This window comes from Panulirus ornatus, chromosome 29 (assembly GCF_036320965.1).
Source record: "Panulirus ornatus isolate Po-2019 chromosome 29, ASM3632096v1, whole genome shotgun sequence".
NCBI classification, from domain to species: Eukaryota; Metazoa; Arthropoda; class Malacostraca; order Decapoda; family Palinuridae; genus Panulirus; species Panulirus ornatus.
In genome coordinates this window covers 21,548,351-21,566,925 of record NC_092252.1, presented here as the reverse complement: position 1 = coordinate 21,566,925, position 18,575 = coordinate 21,548,351, and the positions used below count along the sequence as shown (strand labels likewise).

At 39.2% G+C, this 18,575-nt stretch overlaps 1 protein-coding gene across 3 annotated transcripts in view; it reads left to right on the top strand.

Moving 5' to 3' along the window:
* The window catches only part of LOC139758185 (transmembrane protein 208), a 144,127-nt gene extending 133,969 nt beyond the window's left edge, over nt 1–10,158 (top strand). Inside the window, exons 5-6 of one of the 3 annotated variants that reach the window (XR_011714784.1) lie at nt 7,269–7,321; nt 7,892–10,158. The gene's annotated coding sequence lies outside the window, so the exon portion shown is untranslated. Of the gene's footprint in view, nt 1–7,268 lie in introns of all 3 variants that reach the window. The other 2 variants (XR_011714785.1, XM_071679397.1) reach the window with 2 other exon arrangements.
* The last annotated feature ends 8,417 nt before the right edge of the window (nt 10,159–18,575 follow it).

Below are 18,575 nucleotides of genomic sequence, written 5' to 3'. Positions count from 1 at the left end.
TTTTTCACTCCATATTTCCACCTCCAATTTGGTCTCCCACTTCTCCTCGTTCCCTCCACCTCCGACACATATATACTCTTGGTCAATCTTTCCTCACTCATTCTCTCCATGTGCCCAAACCATTTCAAAACACCCTCCTCTGCTCTCATCCATGCTCTTTTTATTTCCACACATCTCTCTTACCCTTATGTTACTTACTCAATCAAACAACCTCACACCACTCATTGTCCTCAAACATCTCATTTCCAGCACATCCATCCTCCTGCGCACAACTCTATCCATAGCCCACGCCTCGCAACCATACAACATTGTTGGAACCACTATTCCTTCAAACATACCCATTTTTGCTCTCCGAGATAATGTTCTCGACTTCCACACATTCTTCAAGGCTCCCAGAATTTTCGCCCCCTCCCCCACCCTATGATCCACTTCCGCTTCCATGGTTCCATCCGCTGCCAGATCCACTCCCAGATATCTAAAACACTTTACTTCCTCCAGTTTTTCTCCATTCAAACTTACCTCCCAATTGACTTGACCCTCAACCCTACTGTACCTAATAACCTTGCTCTTATTCACATTTACTCTTAACTTTCTTCTTTCACACACTTTACCAAACTCAGTCACCAGCTTCTGCAGTTTCTCACATGAATCAGCCACCAGCGCTGTATCATCAGCGAACAGTAACTGACTCACTTCCCAAGCTCTCTCATCCCCAACAGACTGCATACTTGCCCCTCTTTCCAAAACTCTTGCATTCACCTCCCCAACAACCCCATCCAGTAAGTAACGTAAGGGTAAGAGAGATGTGTAGTAATAAAAAGAGTGTGGTTTAGAGAGCAGAAAAGGGTGTTTTAAAATGGTTTGGTCACATGGAGAGAATGAGTGAGGAAAGATTGACGAAGAGGATGTATGTGTCAGAGGTGGAGGGAACCAGGAGAAGTAGGAGACCAAATTGGAGGTGGAAAGATGGAGTGAACGAGATTTTGAGTGATCGGGGCCTGAACATGCATGAGGGTGAAAGGCGTGTAAGGAATAGATTAGATTGGAACAGTGTGTTATACCAGGGTTGACGTGCTGTCAGTGGATTGAACCAGGGCATATGAAGCATCTGGGGTAAACCATGGAAAGTTGTATGGGGCCCGGATGTGGAAAGGGATCTGTGGTTTCAGTGCATTATACATGACAGCTAGAGACTTAGTGTGAAGGAAGTGGACTTTGCTGTCTTCTCCAAGCTCTACCTTGCGCACATGCGGGGGGAGAGGGTTGTCATTTCATATGTGGCAGGGGAGCGATGGGGATGAATAAGGGCAGACAGTATTAATTATAAATGTGTATATATGTATGTGTCTGTGTGTGTATATATAAATGTATACGTTGAAGTGTATAGGTATATATAGGTGCTGTGTGTGGACGTGTATATATATACATGTGTATGTGTGTTGGTTGGGCCATTCTTTTGTCTGTTTCCTTGCGCTAACTTGGTAACGTGGGAGAGAGCGACAAAGTAAAATAAAAAATGTATATATATATATATATATATATATATATATATATATATATATATATATATATATATATATTTATCAATTTCTATTTATTTATTTTTCTGTGTCGCTGTCTCCCGCATTAGTGAGGTAGCACAAGGAAACAGACGAAAGAATGGCCTAACCCACCCACATACACATGTATATACATACACGTCCACAGACGCAAATATACATACCTATACATCTCAATGAATACATATATATACACACACAGACATATACATATATACTCATGTATATAATTCATACTGCCTACCTTTTGTTCATTCCCATCGCCACCCCCCCAGACATGAAATAACAACACCCTCCCCCCTCATGTGCGCGAGGTAACACTAGCAAAAGACAACAAATGCCACATTCGTTCACACTCAGTCTCTAGCTGTCATGTAATAATGCACCGAAACCACAGCTCCCTTTCCACATCCAGGCCCCACAGAACTTTCCGTGGTTTACCCCAGACGCTTCACATGCCCTGGTTCAATCCATTGACAGCACGTCGACCCTGGTATAACACATTGTTCCAATTTATTCTATTCCTTGCACACCTTTCACCCTCCTGCATGTTCAGGCCCCAATCACTCAAAATCTCCTTCACTCCATCTTTCCACCTCCAATTTGGTCTCCCACTTCTCCTGGTTCCCTCCACCTCTGACACATACATCCTCTTGGTCAATCTTTCCTCACTCATTCTCTCCATATGACCAAACCATTTCAAAACACCCTTTTCTGCTCTCTCAACCACACTCTTTTTATTACTACACATCTCTCTTATCCTTTCGTTATTTACTTGGTCAAACCACCTCACACCACATATTGTCCTCAACATCTCATTTGCAGTACATCCACCCTCTTCCGCACAACTCTATCTATAGCCCACGCCTCGCAACCATATAACATTGTTGGCACCACTATTCCTTCCAATACACCCACATTTGCTTTCCAAGATAACGGTCACGACTTCCACCTAATTTTCAACTCTCCCAGAACTTTCGCCCCCTCCCCCACCCTATGATTCACTTCCGCTTCCATTGTTCCATCCGCTGCCAAATCCACTCCCAGATATCTAAAAGACTTCACTTCCCCCAGTTTTTCTCCATTCAAACTTACCTCCCAATTGGTGTGTTGGAAATAAAGTGTCAGGGTGATAATAAAAAAGTATGGTTGAGAATGCCGAGTATGCCAGAGAGAGCTGATGAGGATGTGCTGAAATGGTTTGAATATATGGAGAGAGTGAGTGAGGAAAGGTTGACAAAAATATATGTGTCAGAAGTGGAGGGGACCACTTGACAGGAGAGACAGAAGTGAAAAAGGAAGGTTGGGGTGATTAAGATTTTCAGTGTTTGGGGATTATACATGCCGGAGGGTGAATGATGTGCACAGGATAGAGTGAATTAAGGTTTATGGGGGGGGGGGGGGGTTGACATGCTGTCAGAGGACTAATCCCGGGCATGTGAAGCACCCAGGCAAACCTTGGAAAGGTCTCTTGGATGTGAGTGAATGAGGCCTTTTCTTTGTCTTTTATTATTTGATTAACTATTTGTACTGTATGGGGAGGGAGTTAAACACTCACAGGGTTCCTTTCGTGAACATTCTCTACTATTGTACAACTTTTTAAATCTATGCATGCTGTCTGCATTTACCATGTCATCAGTCATTCTGTTCCAATCATCCACCACTCTTATACTGTAAAAGTACTCCTTTACATTTTTTGTAGCCAAATCACTCTATCCTGTGTGCCTCTTTTTCCCTTCTACATGCTCTGACCCCAATCCTTCAAGATCTTTTTCACTCCATCCTTCCATCTCCAATTTGGTCTACCCCTTCTCCTCATTCCCTCCATTTCTGACATATATTCTCTTTCTTATCCTTTCCTCACTCATTCTCTCCATGTATACAAACTGTTTCAGTATACCCCTGCAGGTATCTCAACCACTCTCTTTATTGCCACACTTCTCTCTTACTCTTTTATTACTTAATCAAACTACCTCATACCTTATATTTTTCTCAAACATTTAATTTCCAACAAGTCCACCATTGTACGTGCATCCTCATCTATAGCCCATGCCTTGCATCCATATAACACTGTTTGGACTACTATACCTTCCAACTTACCCATTTCTGCCCTCCCAGACAACAACCTCTTTTTCCACACATTCCTTGGTGTTCCCAAAGCCTTCTTTCCCTCACCCACTTACTTCTGCTCCCATGGATCTATTTGCTGCCATGTCCACTTCCAGGTACCTAAAACTCTTCCCTTCCTCCAATTTTTCTCCATTCAAACTCATACCTCAACTAACCAGGCACTCAAACCTGCTAGATCTAATAACCTTGCTTTTATTCACGTATACTTTCAACTTCTTCCTCTCATGCACTTCCAGACTCATTAGCCAATTTCTGCAGTTTCCTACTGGAATCCACAACCAGTTCTGTATCACCAGCAAACAACAACTGAATCATTTTCCAAGCCCCTATCCCCTACAGACTGAATACTTGCCCCTTTGTTCAAGACTTGTATTTATCTCACTCATCACCCCATCCATAAACAAGTTAACCATAGAGACATCACACACCCATGTTGCCGATCAACTTTCACTTGGAACTCCTCACTCTCCTCTCTTCCTACTCCTACTTCCTACTTCCTACTCATGCACATGCCTTACACCCTTGACAAAACTTTTCACTGCTTCTGAAATCTTTTCTCTCACACCATATATCCCTATGACCTTCCAAAAGGCATCTCTATTAACCCTGTCATATGCTCCCTCTCAACCAATAGATACCACATACAGATTTTGTTTCTTTAAGTATTTTTCGCACACAGTATAAATCAAACACCTGATCCATACATCCTATATCTTTTCTGAAACCACAATATGATGATCTGTACCTGCATGCCTTCACCCTCTCAAACACTATCTTCCCATACATCTTACAAGGTACACTCAACAAGCATATGCCTCTATGGTTTGAACTCTAAATTTTAGCCCCCTTGCTTTTGTAGATTGGCACTACACATGCATTCTGCCAATCCTCAGTCGCCTTACCATGATCCATACATACATTGAAAATCCTAACTAACCAATAAGCAATACAGTAACCCTCTTCTTAAGAAGTTCAAATGCAATACCATCCACTCCAGCCACCTTACCACATTTCATCATACTTAAGGCTTTCACCTCCTCTTCTCTTTTCACTAAACCATCCTCATGATTCTCTCGGTTCATTTACCACCCAAACACCCTACATCTGGCACTCTATTATCAAACACATTCAACAGTCCTTCTGAATACTCACTCCATCTCCTTACTTCATCACTACCTTTTACCACTTCAGCATTTACCCCTTTCACAGCTGTTCCCATTTGTTCTCTTGTTCATAGCACACTACAGTAATTACCTCCTTCAAAAAATGTTATTCTCCCTAAAGTTTACTGATACTCACCCCAACTCTCATTCACCCTCATTTTCAACCCGTACACCTTCCTCTTGACCTCTTGCTGCTTTCTGTTATACTTCTGCCAATCATTTGTGCTCCTTCCTGTAAATACCACCCACATGCCTCTTTTCTTTTTCACAAGCATTTTGACTTCTTCATTCCACCATTCACTGCCCTTTTTGATCTGCCCACCTCCTACCTCATGCATGCCACATTCATCTCTTGCACATGCCATCACTTTGGTCCTGAATATCTCCCATTCTTCACCCACTCCCCATAGCTTTTTTACTCTCACCTTTTGCCATTATACATGCAAACCCACGTGGAATTTCTTTGTGCAAGTTTCTTTTCCAAGCTCACTCACCCTCACCTCTCTCCTCTCACCCACAATGTCTCCTCTTTGCATAAAACCTGTACAAATATAAACCCTTTCCTCCTCAAGTTAATGATCAGATATACCACCAGCTGCTTCCCTCAGCACATTCACATCCAAAAGTCTCTCTTTTACACTCCTATCAATCCGTAGGCTGACCATTTTTCGTACTTATGTATGTATATCTGTTTACGTCCTCCTTTTTAAACCAGGTATTCGCAATCACCAGTACTTTTTCACCACTTCTATTCATAATACTGAATACCCTATGCTCTCCAATTACACCCTCAACTGCCACATTACTCACCTTCATATTTAAATCATCCATCACTAACACCTGGTCTCTTCCATCAAAACTGCTGATACACTTATTCACCTGCCCCCAGAATATTTGCCTCTCTTGATCTTTTTTCTCATACTTAAGCACTAATGATCTCCCATCACTTGCCATCCACTTTCAATTTTACTCATAAGTCAAGCCCTCACTTCCTTACACACTTTCACACACTTCCATAACTCCTTTTTTAGCAGTAATGTTGCCCTTCCCTGAGCTTGACCTCCCACCAACCCCTGACTTTACTCCTAAGACATTCAAAACCATTCTTCTCCTTTACCCTTGAGTTTTGTTTCTCTCAGGGCCATAACATCCAGTGTTCTTTCCCCAAACATACTACCTTTCTATCCTTTCTTCTCATTTAGGTTACTTTCCACTCAAATTTAGATACCTCAAGCGTGAGCCTTCAAGGAGGATGAGCATTCCCTGCCTAACTCCCCGTCTGTTCCATCTTTTACAAATTGAAATACAAGAAGCAGAGGGTTTCCAGGCCTTCTTTAGTCTCCATGTACGACATGCAGGAAATACATAGGTAGAATTCTTCCTCCCTTACCCCAGTTCTTTTCTTTTCTGTAAATTTTCTTTTCATGAAAGATTCTCCATGGTGGTAATCTCTTATTGTTCCTTTTGTACCATTTCCACCACCAGCTAGATTTTCTCACAGAGGCGGCAAGATAAAAAAAAGTTTAAATGCTCCATGTTGACCAACCTGTAAATCTTGTGTGATCAATGATTTTCAACACTGTGTTAGGGCATTTTCTAAAAGCCACAGCATGGATCTACATGAAGAGTGATCCTTTGTAAGTACATGCAGCCCATGTTCTGAAACCAGATATTATTGGATTCCTACTAGCGAATTGCTCATCTCCATGCTTTCATAGTTTGGAACAATGATCTTATCTGTGCTTTAGAATTCATGGTGTTAACATTGTTAACTTTGCTTACTTCATTCATGTACTTGAAAATCTAGAGATTTTGAAAAATGCAGAACTGCATATCTGAATCATAAATGAAATGATTTTTTATTAACTAATTTATAAGGCTATCTATACTTAAATTTATGACTCCAGTTTAGTTTTATTATTATTATGAAAGGCTTATGAATGCTATATTTACAATTGCATCAATAGTATCTTCACTGGAACATGATGCTCATATAGTTTTATCTTGTAGTTGTATACAGGAACATCACCAAAAAGTATGGACTTAACTGTGTCATTCCCATTTCATCAGAAAAGTACAGGCATCTGATGATTTTTTCAGATGTCTTTTTCTTAGGGTCTCATTCATGTTCAGTTAAGACATTGAAAGGTTTGTCCAGTACATTCTTTGAGGAAGAAGTTTGTTTGGGACGTTTTTAGTTTTGCTATTGTTATGTGGTTGTTATGCATTTTTTTTTTTGCAGCATAAATGATACCTGTTAAAGAAATCTTTCCTATCCATTCATTTATACAAATCCATTTGCTGAACTCACTGTTGGGTCTTTTGGTACATTTGATACACCAAAGTACATCATCCTTGACATTACTGAAAGACAAAACAAAATGGAATATTATTTCAATATGCTTATGTATTTCAGATGTTTGGAAGAACTTCAGATGTCACACAACAGAGGGACAAACTTTCTAAGTGGTAAATACACACTGTGTTCTTTAATATGTATTAGTTCAGTGTATCATATACTAGGCATACAAATATATCATTGTCATTCTTACTGCTTTTTATTTTGATGCCAGTTGTAATTCATTTTGCAATGCATCTTGGGACGTTCTGTTAATGTTGATGGAACAGTAAGCCATTTATGAGACCCTTCATTCATATTGCCATCAACAACTTTGTTACAAACAATACATAGAACCTCAGATGAAAAAACTTTCCTTGGAAGATTATCAGGGCTGCCTGTCATCTGATGCATCAGAATCACAAGCAGTGTTAGCCTCAGCATATTCAGTAAAAGTACTGGTGGCATCATTAAAAGTATCAACATTGCTTTTGCTCAACAGATCATGAATGTTGCTGAAAGTTAACCTGTGAGAATGATAGAAAAACAAGTACTAGCTTATTCACACTGACATACGGTATTTGCTTTGAGGACCATGAACATGAATTAGATATATTCAGTACTCTTTTGCTTTCCATTAAATGACTTCTGTTTTTTGTTGGACTGTCTACAGCATTCCTTATTCTCACTTATACCGGCAGCAAATGCAACAAATGTTACCAACCTATGAAACGTGGCCACGTCAGTGAAAGCAAATAACTTGCACTACCACTGACTACTAGTTGTGGGCCTGGAACATTACTGGAACACATTACTGATGACCTGGAATTGTGTGATTCTCCTGTGTGAACATTCTGTATCTTTCCAACTGTACTCAAGTTTTCAGCATTCTAATGTAAACTTAACTGCTGGTAATTGAATTCTTAGTCTGATTGTAATCATGTTACATAAAATGTTTCCTTTTGCATAAAACCTGTACAAATATACACCATTTCCTCCACAAGTTGATGATCAGATATACCACCGGCTGCTTCCCTCAGCACATTTACATCCAAAAGTCCTTCTTTTACACTCCTATAAATTCGTAGACTGACCATTTTTTGTACTTATGTATGTATATTTGTTTACGTCCTCCTTTTTAAACCGGGTATTCGCAATCACCAGTACTTTTTCACCACTTCTATTCATGATATTGAATACCCCATGCTCTCCAATTACACCCTCAACTACCACATTACTCACCTTCATATTTAGATCATCCATCACTAACACCTGATCTCTTCCATCAAAACTGCTGATACACTTATTCACCTGCCCCCCAAATATTTGCCTCTCTTGATCTTTTTTCTCATGCTTAAGCACTAATGATCTCCCATCACTTGCCATCCTCTTTCAATTTTACTCAAGTCAAGCCCTCACTTCCTTACGCACTTTCACACACTTCCATAACTCCTTTTTTAGCAGTAATGTTGCCCTTCCCTGAGCTTGACCTCCCACCAACCCCTGACTTTACTCCTAAGACATTCAAAACCATTCTTCTCCTTTACCCATGAGTTTTGCTTCACTCAGAGCCATAACATCCAGTGTTCTTTCCCCAAACATACTACCTTTCTATCCTTTTTTCTCATCTTGGTTACTTCCACACAAATTTAGATACCCCCAGCCTGAGCCTTCAAGGAGGATGAGCATTCCCTGCCTAACTCCCCCTCTGTTCCATCTTTTACAAATTGAAATACAAGAAGCAGAGGGTTTCCAGGTCTTCTTTAGTCTCCATGTACGACATGCAGGAAATACATAGGTAGAATTCTTCCTCCCCTACCCCAGTTCTTTTCTCTTCTGTAAATTTTCTTTTCATGAAAGATTCTCCATGGTTGTAATCTCTTATTGTTCCTTTTGTACCATTTCCACCACCAGCTAGATGTTCTCGAGGCTGCAAGATAAAAAAGAATTTAAATGCTCCATGTTGACCAACCTGTAAATCTTGTGTGATTAATGATTTTCAACACTGTGTTAGGGCATTTCCTAAAAGCCACAGCATGGATCTACATGAAGAGTGATTCTTTGCAAGTACATGCAGCCCATGTTCTGAAACCAGATATTATTGGTTTCTTACTAGCGAATTGCTCATCTCCATGCATTCATAGTTTGGAACAATGATCTTATCTGTGCTGTAGAATTTATGGTGTTAACTTTGCTTACTTCATTCACGTGCTTGAAAATCTAGTGATTTTGAAAAATGCAGAACTGCATATTTGAATCATAAATGAAATGATTTTTTATTAACTAATTTATAAGGCTATCTATACTTAAATTTATGACTCCAGTTTAGTTTTATTATTATTATGAAAGGCTTATGAATGTTATATTTACAATTGCATCAATAGTATCTTCACTGGAACATGATGTTCATATAATTTTATCATGTAATTGTATACAGGAACATCACCAAAAAGTATGGATTTAACTGTGTCATTCCCATTTCATCAGAAAAGTACCGGCATCTGATGATTTTTTCAGATGTCTTTTTCTTAGGGTCTCTCATTCATGTTCATTTAAGACATTGAAAGGTTTGTCCAGTACATTCTTTGAGGAAGAAGTTTGTTTGGGACATTTTTAGTTTTGATATTGTTATGTGGTTGTTATGCATTTTTATTGCAGCATAAATGATACCTGTTAAAGAAATCTTGTCTATCCATTCATTTATACAAATCCATTTTGCTGAACTCACTGTTGGGTCTTTTGGTACATTTGATACACCAAAGTACATCATCCTTGACATTACTGAAAGACAAAACAAAATGGAATATTATTTCAATATGCATATGTATTTCAGACGTTTAGAAGAACTCTTCAGATATCACACAACAGAGGGACAAACTTTCTAAGTGGTAAATACACACTGTGTTCTTTAATATGTATTAGTTCAGTGTATCATATACTGGGTATACAAATATATCATTGTCATTCTTACTGCTTTTTATTTTGATGCCAGTTGTAATTCATTTTGCAATGCATCTTGGGACATTCTGTTAATGTTGATGGAACAGTAAGCCATTTATGAGATCCTTCATTCATATTGCCATCAACAACTTTGTTACAAGCAATACATAGAACCTCAGATGAAAAAACTTTCCTTGGAAGGTTATCAGGGCTGCCTGTCATCTGATGCATCAGAATCACAAGCAGTGTTAGCCTCAGCATATTCAGTAAAAGTACTGGTGGCATCATTAAAAGTATCAACATTGCTTTTGCTCAACAGATCATGAATGTTGCTGAAAGTTAACCTGTGAGAATGATAGAAAAACAAGTACTAGCTTATTCACGCTGACATACGGTATTTGCTTTGAGGACCATGAACATGAATTAGATATATTCAGTACTCTTTTGCTTCCCATTTCATGACTTCTTTTTTTTGTTGGACTGTCTACAGCACTCCTTATTCTCACTTATACGGGCAGCAAATGCAACAAATGTTACCACCCTATGAAATGTGGCCACGTCAGTGAAAGCAAATAACTTGCACTACCACTGACTACTAGTTGTGGGCCTGGAACATTACTGGAACACAGGGAGGGACTCGAACATCCTCGACTGATGACCTGGACTTGTCTGATTCTCCTGTGTGAACATTCTGTATCTTTCCAACTGTACTCAAGTTTTCAGCATTCTTTATATTTATTTATTATTTTGCTTTGTCGCCGTCTCCCACGTTTGCGAGGTAGCACAAGGAAACAGACGAAAGAAATGGCTCAACCCACCCCCATACACATGTATATACATACACGTCCACACACGCAAATATACATACCTATACATCTCAGTGTACACATATATATACACACACAGACATATACATATATACACATGTACATAATTCATACTGTCTGCCTTTATTTATTCCCATCGCCACCTCGCCACATATGGAATATTATCCCCCTCCCCCCTCATGTGTGCGAGGTAGCGCTAGGAAAAGACAACAAAGGCCCCCTTCGTTCACACTCAGTCTCTATCTGTCATGTAATAATGCCCGAAACCACAGCTCCCTTTCCACATCCAGGCCCCACACAACTTTCCATGCCCTGATTCAATCCATTGACAGCACATCGACCCCGGTATACCACATCGATCCAATTCACTCTATTCCTTGCCCGCCTTTCACCCTCCTGCATGTTCAGGCCCTGATTACTCAAAATCTTTTTCACTCCATCTTTCCACCTCCAATTTGGTCTCCCACTTCTCTTTGTTCCCTCCACCTCTGACACATATATCCTCTTGGTCAATCTTTCCTCACTCATTCTTTCCATGTGCCCAAACCATTTCAAAACACCCTCCTGCTCTCTCAGCCACGTTCTTTTTATTTCCACACATCTCTCTTACCCTTACATTACTTACTCGATCAAACCACCTTACACATATTGTCCTCAAACATCTCATTTCCAGCACATCCACCCTCCTGCGCACAACTCTATCCATAGCCCACGCCTCGCAACCATACAACATTGTTGGAACCACTATTCCTTCAAATATACCCATTTTTGCTTTCCGAGATAATGTTCTCGACTTCCACACATTCTTCAAGGCTCCCAGGATTTTCGCCCCCTCCCCCACCCTATGATTCACTTCTGCTTCCATGGTTCCATCTGCTGCATTCTTATGTAAACTAAACTGCTGGTAATTGAATTCTTAGTCTGATTGTAATCATGTTACTTGAAAGTGATGGGGGAAACATCCAATTTGTTGTATATTTATTTGATTGATAAGACATCTATAGTGCTTTTTCACCCAAAATTAAAGCAAAGGAAGTGTTAAGTCAAATGAAAAGAAAAAAAAGTGATTTTTACATTTTTTTACAGTAACATATTTCTTGACAGGTGAACAGGAAGGAAACAACTAAGCAGTTTGATAGAAGAGTGCTTTTTAAATCATAGTATGTGTGACCCAATGTGAGATAACAATATATTAGATTTAATCAGAAATAAGAATGAGAATCCAATCAGCTTTTGTGAGGCTAGTGAAAATGAAACAGAAACCACAATATAAGATTTACTACAAACTTCCTTTTGGATTTTAAGGGAAGAGGCATAATAGTTAGGGTAGCTAATTATGAAATGTGTCAAGATGTAAGTTAAAATGAGCTTTCAGATTTAGATACAGTTGAGAAAATGTGGTGTAACTTTTGAATTTTGAAAGATCTTGAGAGAGATAATGTTTACAAAGAGAAAAAGAGATGTAATGAGAAATTATTGGCAGAATAATAAAAGAAATAAGGATTGAATAAATGTAAGTTAAATGCATAATGAAGCTGAAAATAAGTAATTTCACAGAATCACAGAATGTGTATAGGATTACAAAGATAGTGTAAGAAGAACATTACAGTCAATTAAAAAATTTGAAATGACGCTTTCTCATGGTGTAAAGAAAAATCCTAAAGCTTTCTTCAGATACAGAGGAATGCAAATGGTAATAGACTGTTGAGTCCTAATAAGGCTGTTTGTGAAAGTGAAAGAGATCAAACACTCATAGATGGGTGTGGTAAGAATGGAAAGACAAGCAGATTTTTCATATAGATATACATCTTTAAACCTTTCAATTAACTATTAAGGTACAAATAATGTCAGTCACTGATTTTAGTCAAAATGTTTAATAGATCTATTCTTAAACTTATTAATGTCACCACACTTAACTAATCTAACTGGTAAATAATTTCAACGTTAACAATCACTTAAAAGATAAAATACTTCACCTCATTCGAGATAAAAAGTTTGCCCATAAATTTGTATCTATTACTAAAGTGAAATCAGACACATTTGTCCTTAAGTAATTTGTTAGGTCAAGATAATCAAAATTATTGATGATTTTGAATACCTATACTGAATCACCTTTTCTCTTTTCTAAGCTAAATAGATTACTGTTATTTAATTGGCTGTCACAGGATATGCTTCTCAGTTTGAAAGTGGTCTTGATAGCCCATCTCTCACTTTTCCATTCTTTCTATGTCTTTCATGAAACTGGGGTGTCAGAAACTGAACACAGTTTTCAAGATGGAGACATATTGATCACATATTGATCACTTAAATTCGATAGCCCTACCTATGAATCCAAGAATTTTTTTCATCCATTTCATTGCTTCTGTGCACTGCTCCCTTGACTTTATCATCACCAGAGATTATTGCACCTATGTCTTTTTCTGCATTTACCCTTTGTGGCTCAAGAGAATTCATACTGTGGTTTGCCATCTCACTTTTAGTATTGACATCATATCGAGATATCTTTTCCACTTGTCTGCCTGGAGCTGTAGCATTATTTTCCGGCTTTATATTATCTGTGAATTTTGATACCTTACAATGTAGCCTGTTATTAATATCATTGATATACACATGAGAAAGAGAACCAGTTCATAAACTAATCTTTGTAGCACACCACTTGATATGTCTGACAAATTCTAAGGCTTTACATCAATTACTATTCTTTGTTTATTGCTAATTTCCTGACTACCACCAATACCATGTGACTTAGCTTTTTTTAAGGATCTTTTATGTAGATCTTTGCTAAATGATTTTTGAAAATGAATAAATGACATAAATCGCTTTACTTTCATTGTTCATATTGATTTTATCATAAAAGAAATCAAGAAGATTTGTCAAACATGAGCATTTATTTTGAAAACCATGCTGAGAATCAAAATTGTATTGAGCAGTGGTTCTCTAAATGGTTTACAATCTTATCCTGAATAGAATGTTCCATAAGATTGCAAATTACAAATGTGAAGGTAATTGTGTAATTTCAAGACTGTGATTTACAGTATTACCTTTAATGAATGTAAGTATTACATTAGCAAACTTCCATTTCTTTGGAGCTTTCTCCATAACTAGTGACTTATTGAAAAGAGCTGGCAAGGGTTTAACTATGTAATTTTTTGCCCCTTTCATGTCTTTGGATGGAACGTACCTGGACCTGCTGTTTTGTTTACTTAAATTCTACTATACTGAAGTACTGATACTATATCATCAGCATATGTCATGTTGTCAAACGTTCTGCTTTCTTTGCAATGGAATGGAATTTGTCGATATCTGTTTCTGATTATAAATGCAGATGCAAAAAATATAATTTAGAATCTCTGCTATGGCACGTTGTCTTAAGCCAAGTCACAATTTTGCCTGATCAGTGGATAATTAATTGAGTAATGCCTATCTTCCAATTAAGATAACCATGAAACTCATGAGGGTTTATTTTGCTTTTTTGCAGTAATATATGCTTCATATGACATTTACTATGGTTTACATACCTCTCAGTTTCTCTATGCAAATTTACATATAATTCACTCTATCATGTTACTTATTGCTTATTAGTCTTTTTTGAGTTTCTTGTGTGCTATTGTCTTTGATTACAGACAGCTTTTTACGTCATCGATCCACTAATATGACTTCATTTCCAAAAAGACTTGGCTGCTACACATAAGCAAGTATGTTCCCTTCAGTACTTTGAAAGTTTTGCTGAAGCTTTTCCAGACTACATCCATATGGTTTTCTTAAACAATATCATCCCAGTTTTGCACACTAAGAGCTATACTATCATTAAAATTTAGAAGTATATTATAGAATCTGATACCTTTTTGTAACTCTAATGTTGATCAGTATTATAGACAATGCTGATAGTTAACTCAAAAGTAATTTTCCTGTGGTCACTTGTACCAGGCTCTTTTCCAACTTTAACGTTAACAAATTTCTCATTTGCTGTTGCTACTTCGCTGGAGCAGGGAGAGAGATGTTGTTTCTTGTGTGGCGGGGTGCCGATGGGAATGGATGAAGGCAGAAAGTATAATTATATACACACACACACACACATATATGTATATATATGTAAATGAGGAGGTGATAACTAGTGGTGATGTGAGAAGGAGATGGAGTGAGTATTTTGAAGGTTTGTTGAATGTGTTTGATGATAGAGTGGCAGATATAGGGTGTTTTGGTCGAGGTGGTGTGCAAAGTGAGAGGGTTAGGGAAAATGATTTGGTAAACAGAGAAGAGGTAGTAAAAGCTTTGCGGAAGATGAAAGCCGGCAAGGCAGCAGGTTTGGATGGTATTGCAGTGGAATCTATTAAAAAAGGGGGTGACTGTATTGTTGACTGGTTGGTAAGGTTATTTAATGTATGTGTGACTCATGGTGAGGTGCCTGAGGATTGGCAGAATGCATGCATAGTGCCATTGTATAAAGGCAAAGGGGATAAGAGTGAGTGCTCAAATTACAGAGGTATAAGTTTGTTGAGTATTCCTGGTAAATTATATGGGAGGGTATTGATTGAGAGGGTGAAGGCATGTACAGAGCATCAGATTGGGGAAGAGCAGTGTGGTTTCAGAAGTGGTAAAGGATGTGTGGATCAGGTGTTTGCTTTGAAGAATGTATGTGAGAAATACTTAGAAAAGCAAATGGATTTGTATGTAGCATTTGTGGATCTGGAGAAGGCATATGATAGAGTTGATAGAGATGCTCTGTGGAAGGTATTAAGAATATATGGTGTGGGAGGCAAGTTGTTATAAGCAGTGAAAAGTTTTTATCGAGGATGTAAGGCATGTGTATGTGTAGGAAGAGAGGAAAGTGATTGGTTCTCAGTGAATGTAGGTTTGCGGTAGGGGTGTGTGATGTCTCCACGGTTGTTTAATTTGTTTATGGATGGGGTTGTTAGGGAGGTGAATGCAAGAGTTTTGGAAGGAGGGGCAAGTATGAAGTCTGTTGTGGACGACAGAGCTTGGGAAGTGAGTCAGTTGTTGTTCGCTGATGATACAGCGCTGGTGGCTGATTCATGTGAGAAACTGCAGAAGCTGGTGACTGAGTTTGGTAAAGTGTGTGAAAGAAAAATGTTAAGAGTAAATGTGAATAAGAGCAAGGTTATTAGGTACAGTAGGGTTGAGGGTCAAGTCAATTGGGAGGTAAGTTTGAATGGAGAAAAACTGGAGGAAGTGAAGTGTTTTAGATATCTGGGAGTGGATCTGGCAGCGGATGGAACCATGGAAGCGGAAGTGAACCATAGGGTGTGGGAGGGGGCGAAAATCCTGGGAGCCTTGAAGAATGTTTGGAAGTCGAGAACATTATCTCGGAAAGCAAAAATGGGTATGTTTGAAGGAATAGTGGTTCCAACAATGTTGTATGGTTGCGAGGCGTGGGCTATGGATAGAGTTGTGCGCAGAAGGGTGGATGTGCTGGAAATGAGATGTTTGAGGACAATGTGTGGTGTGAGGTGGTTTGATTGAGTAAGTAATGTAAGGGTAATAGAGATGTGTGGAAATAAAAAGAGTGTGGTTGAGAGAGCAGAAGAGGGTGTTTTGAAATGGTTTGGGCACATGGAGAGAATGAGTGAGGAAAGATTGACCAAGAGGATATATGTGTCGGAGGTGGAGGGAACGAGGAGAAGTGGGAGACCAAATTGGAGGTGGAAAGATGGAGTGAAAAAGATTTTGAGTGATCGGGGCCTGAACATGCAGGAGGGTGAAAGGCGGGCAAGGAATAGAGTGAATTGGATCGATGTGGTATACCGGGGTTGACGTGCTGTCAGTGGATTGAATCAGGGCATGTGAAGCGTCTGGTGTAAACCATGGAAAGTTGTGTGGGGCCTGGATGTGGAAAGGGAGCTGTGGTTTCGGGCATTATTGCATGACAGCTAGAGACTGAGTGTGAATGAATGGGGCCTTTGTTGTCTTTTCCTAGCGCTACCTTGCACACATGAGGGGGGAGGGGGATGGTATTCCATGTGTGGCGAGGTGGCGATGGGAATGAATAAAGGCAGACAGTGTGAATTGTGTGCATGGGTATATATGTATGTGTCCATTGAGAGGTATAGGTATGTATATTTGCGTGTGTGGACGTGTATTTATATACATGTGTATGTGGGTGGGTTGGGCCATTTCTTTCGTCTGTTTCCTTGCGCTACCTCGCAAATGCCGGAGACAGCGACAAAGCAAAAAACAAAGCAAAATATATATATATATATATATATATATATATATATATATATATATATATATATGAAGCAAATGGATTTGTATGTAGCATTTATGGATCTGGAGAAGGCATATGATAGAGTTGATAGAGATGCTCTGTGGAAGGTATTAAGAATATATGGTGTGGGAGGCAAGTTGTTAGAAGCAGTGAAAAGTTTTTATCGAGGATGTATGGCATGTGTACGTGTAGGAAGAGAGGAAAGTGATTGGTTCTCAGTGAATGTAGGTTTGCGGCAGGGGTGTGTGATGTCTCCATGGTTGTTTAATTTGTTTATGGATGGGGTTGTTAGGGAGGTGAATGCAAGAGTTTTGGAAAGAGGGGCAAGTATGAAGTCTGTTGGGGATGAGAGAGCTTGGGAAGTGAGTCAGTTGTTGTTCGCTGATGATACAGCGCTGGTGGCTGATTCATGTGAGAAACTGCAGAAGCTGGTGACTGAGTTTGGTAAAGTGTGTGAAAGAAGAAAGTTAAGAGTAAATGTGAATAAGAGCAAGGTTATTAGATACAGTAGGGTTGAGGGTCAAGTCAATTGGGAGGTGAGTTTGAATGGAGAAAAACTGGAGGAAGTGAAGTGTTTTAGATATCTGGGAGTGGATCTGGCAGCGGATGGAACCATGGAAGCGGAAGTGGATCATAGGGTGGGGGAGGGGGCGAAAATTCTGGGAGCCTTGAAGAATGTGTGAAAGTCGAGAACATTATCTCGGAAAGCAAAAATGGGTATGTTTGAAGGAATAGTGGTTCCAACAATGTTGTATGGTTGAAAGGCGTGGGCTGTGGATAGAGTGGTGCGCAGGAGGATGGATGTGCTGGAAATGAGATGTTTGAGGACAATGTGTGGTGTGAGGTGGTTTGATCGAGTAAGTAACGTAAGGGTAAGAGAGATGTGTGGAAATAAAAAGAGCGTGGTTGAGAGAGCAGAAGAGGGTGTTTTGAAATGGTTTGGGCACATGGAGAGAATGAGTGAGGAAAGATTGACCAAGAGGATATATGTGTCGGAGGTGGAGGGAACGAGGAGAAGAGGGAGACCAAATTGGAGGTGGAAAGATGGAGTGAAAAAGATTTTGTGTGATCGGGGCCTGAACATGCAGGAGGGTGAAAGGAGGGCAAGGAATAGAGTGAATTGGAGCGATGTGGTATACCGGGGTTGACGTGCTGTCAGTGGATTGAATCAGGGCATGTGAAGCGTCTGGGGTAAACCATGGAAAGCTGTGTAGGTTTGTATATTTGCATGTGTGGATGTATGTATATACATGTGTATGGGGGTGGGTTGGGCCATTTCTTTCGTCTGTTTCCTTGCGCTACCTCGCAAATGCGGGAGACAGCGACAAAGCAAAAAAAAAAAAAAAAAAAAATATATATATATATATATATATATATATATATATATATATA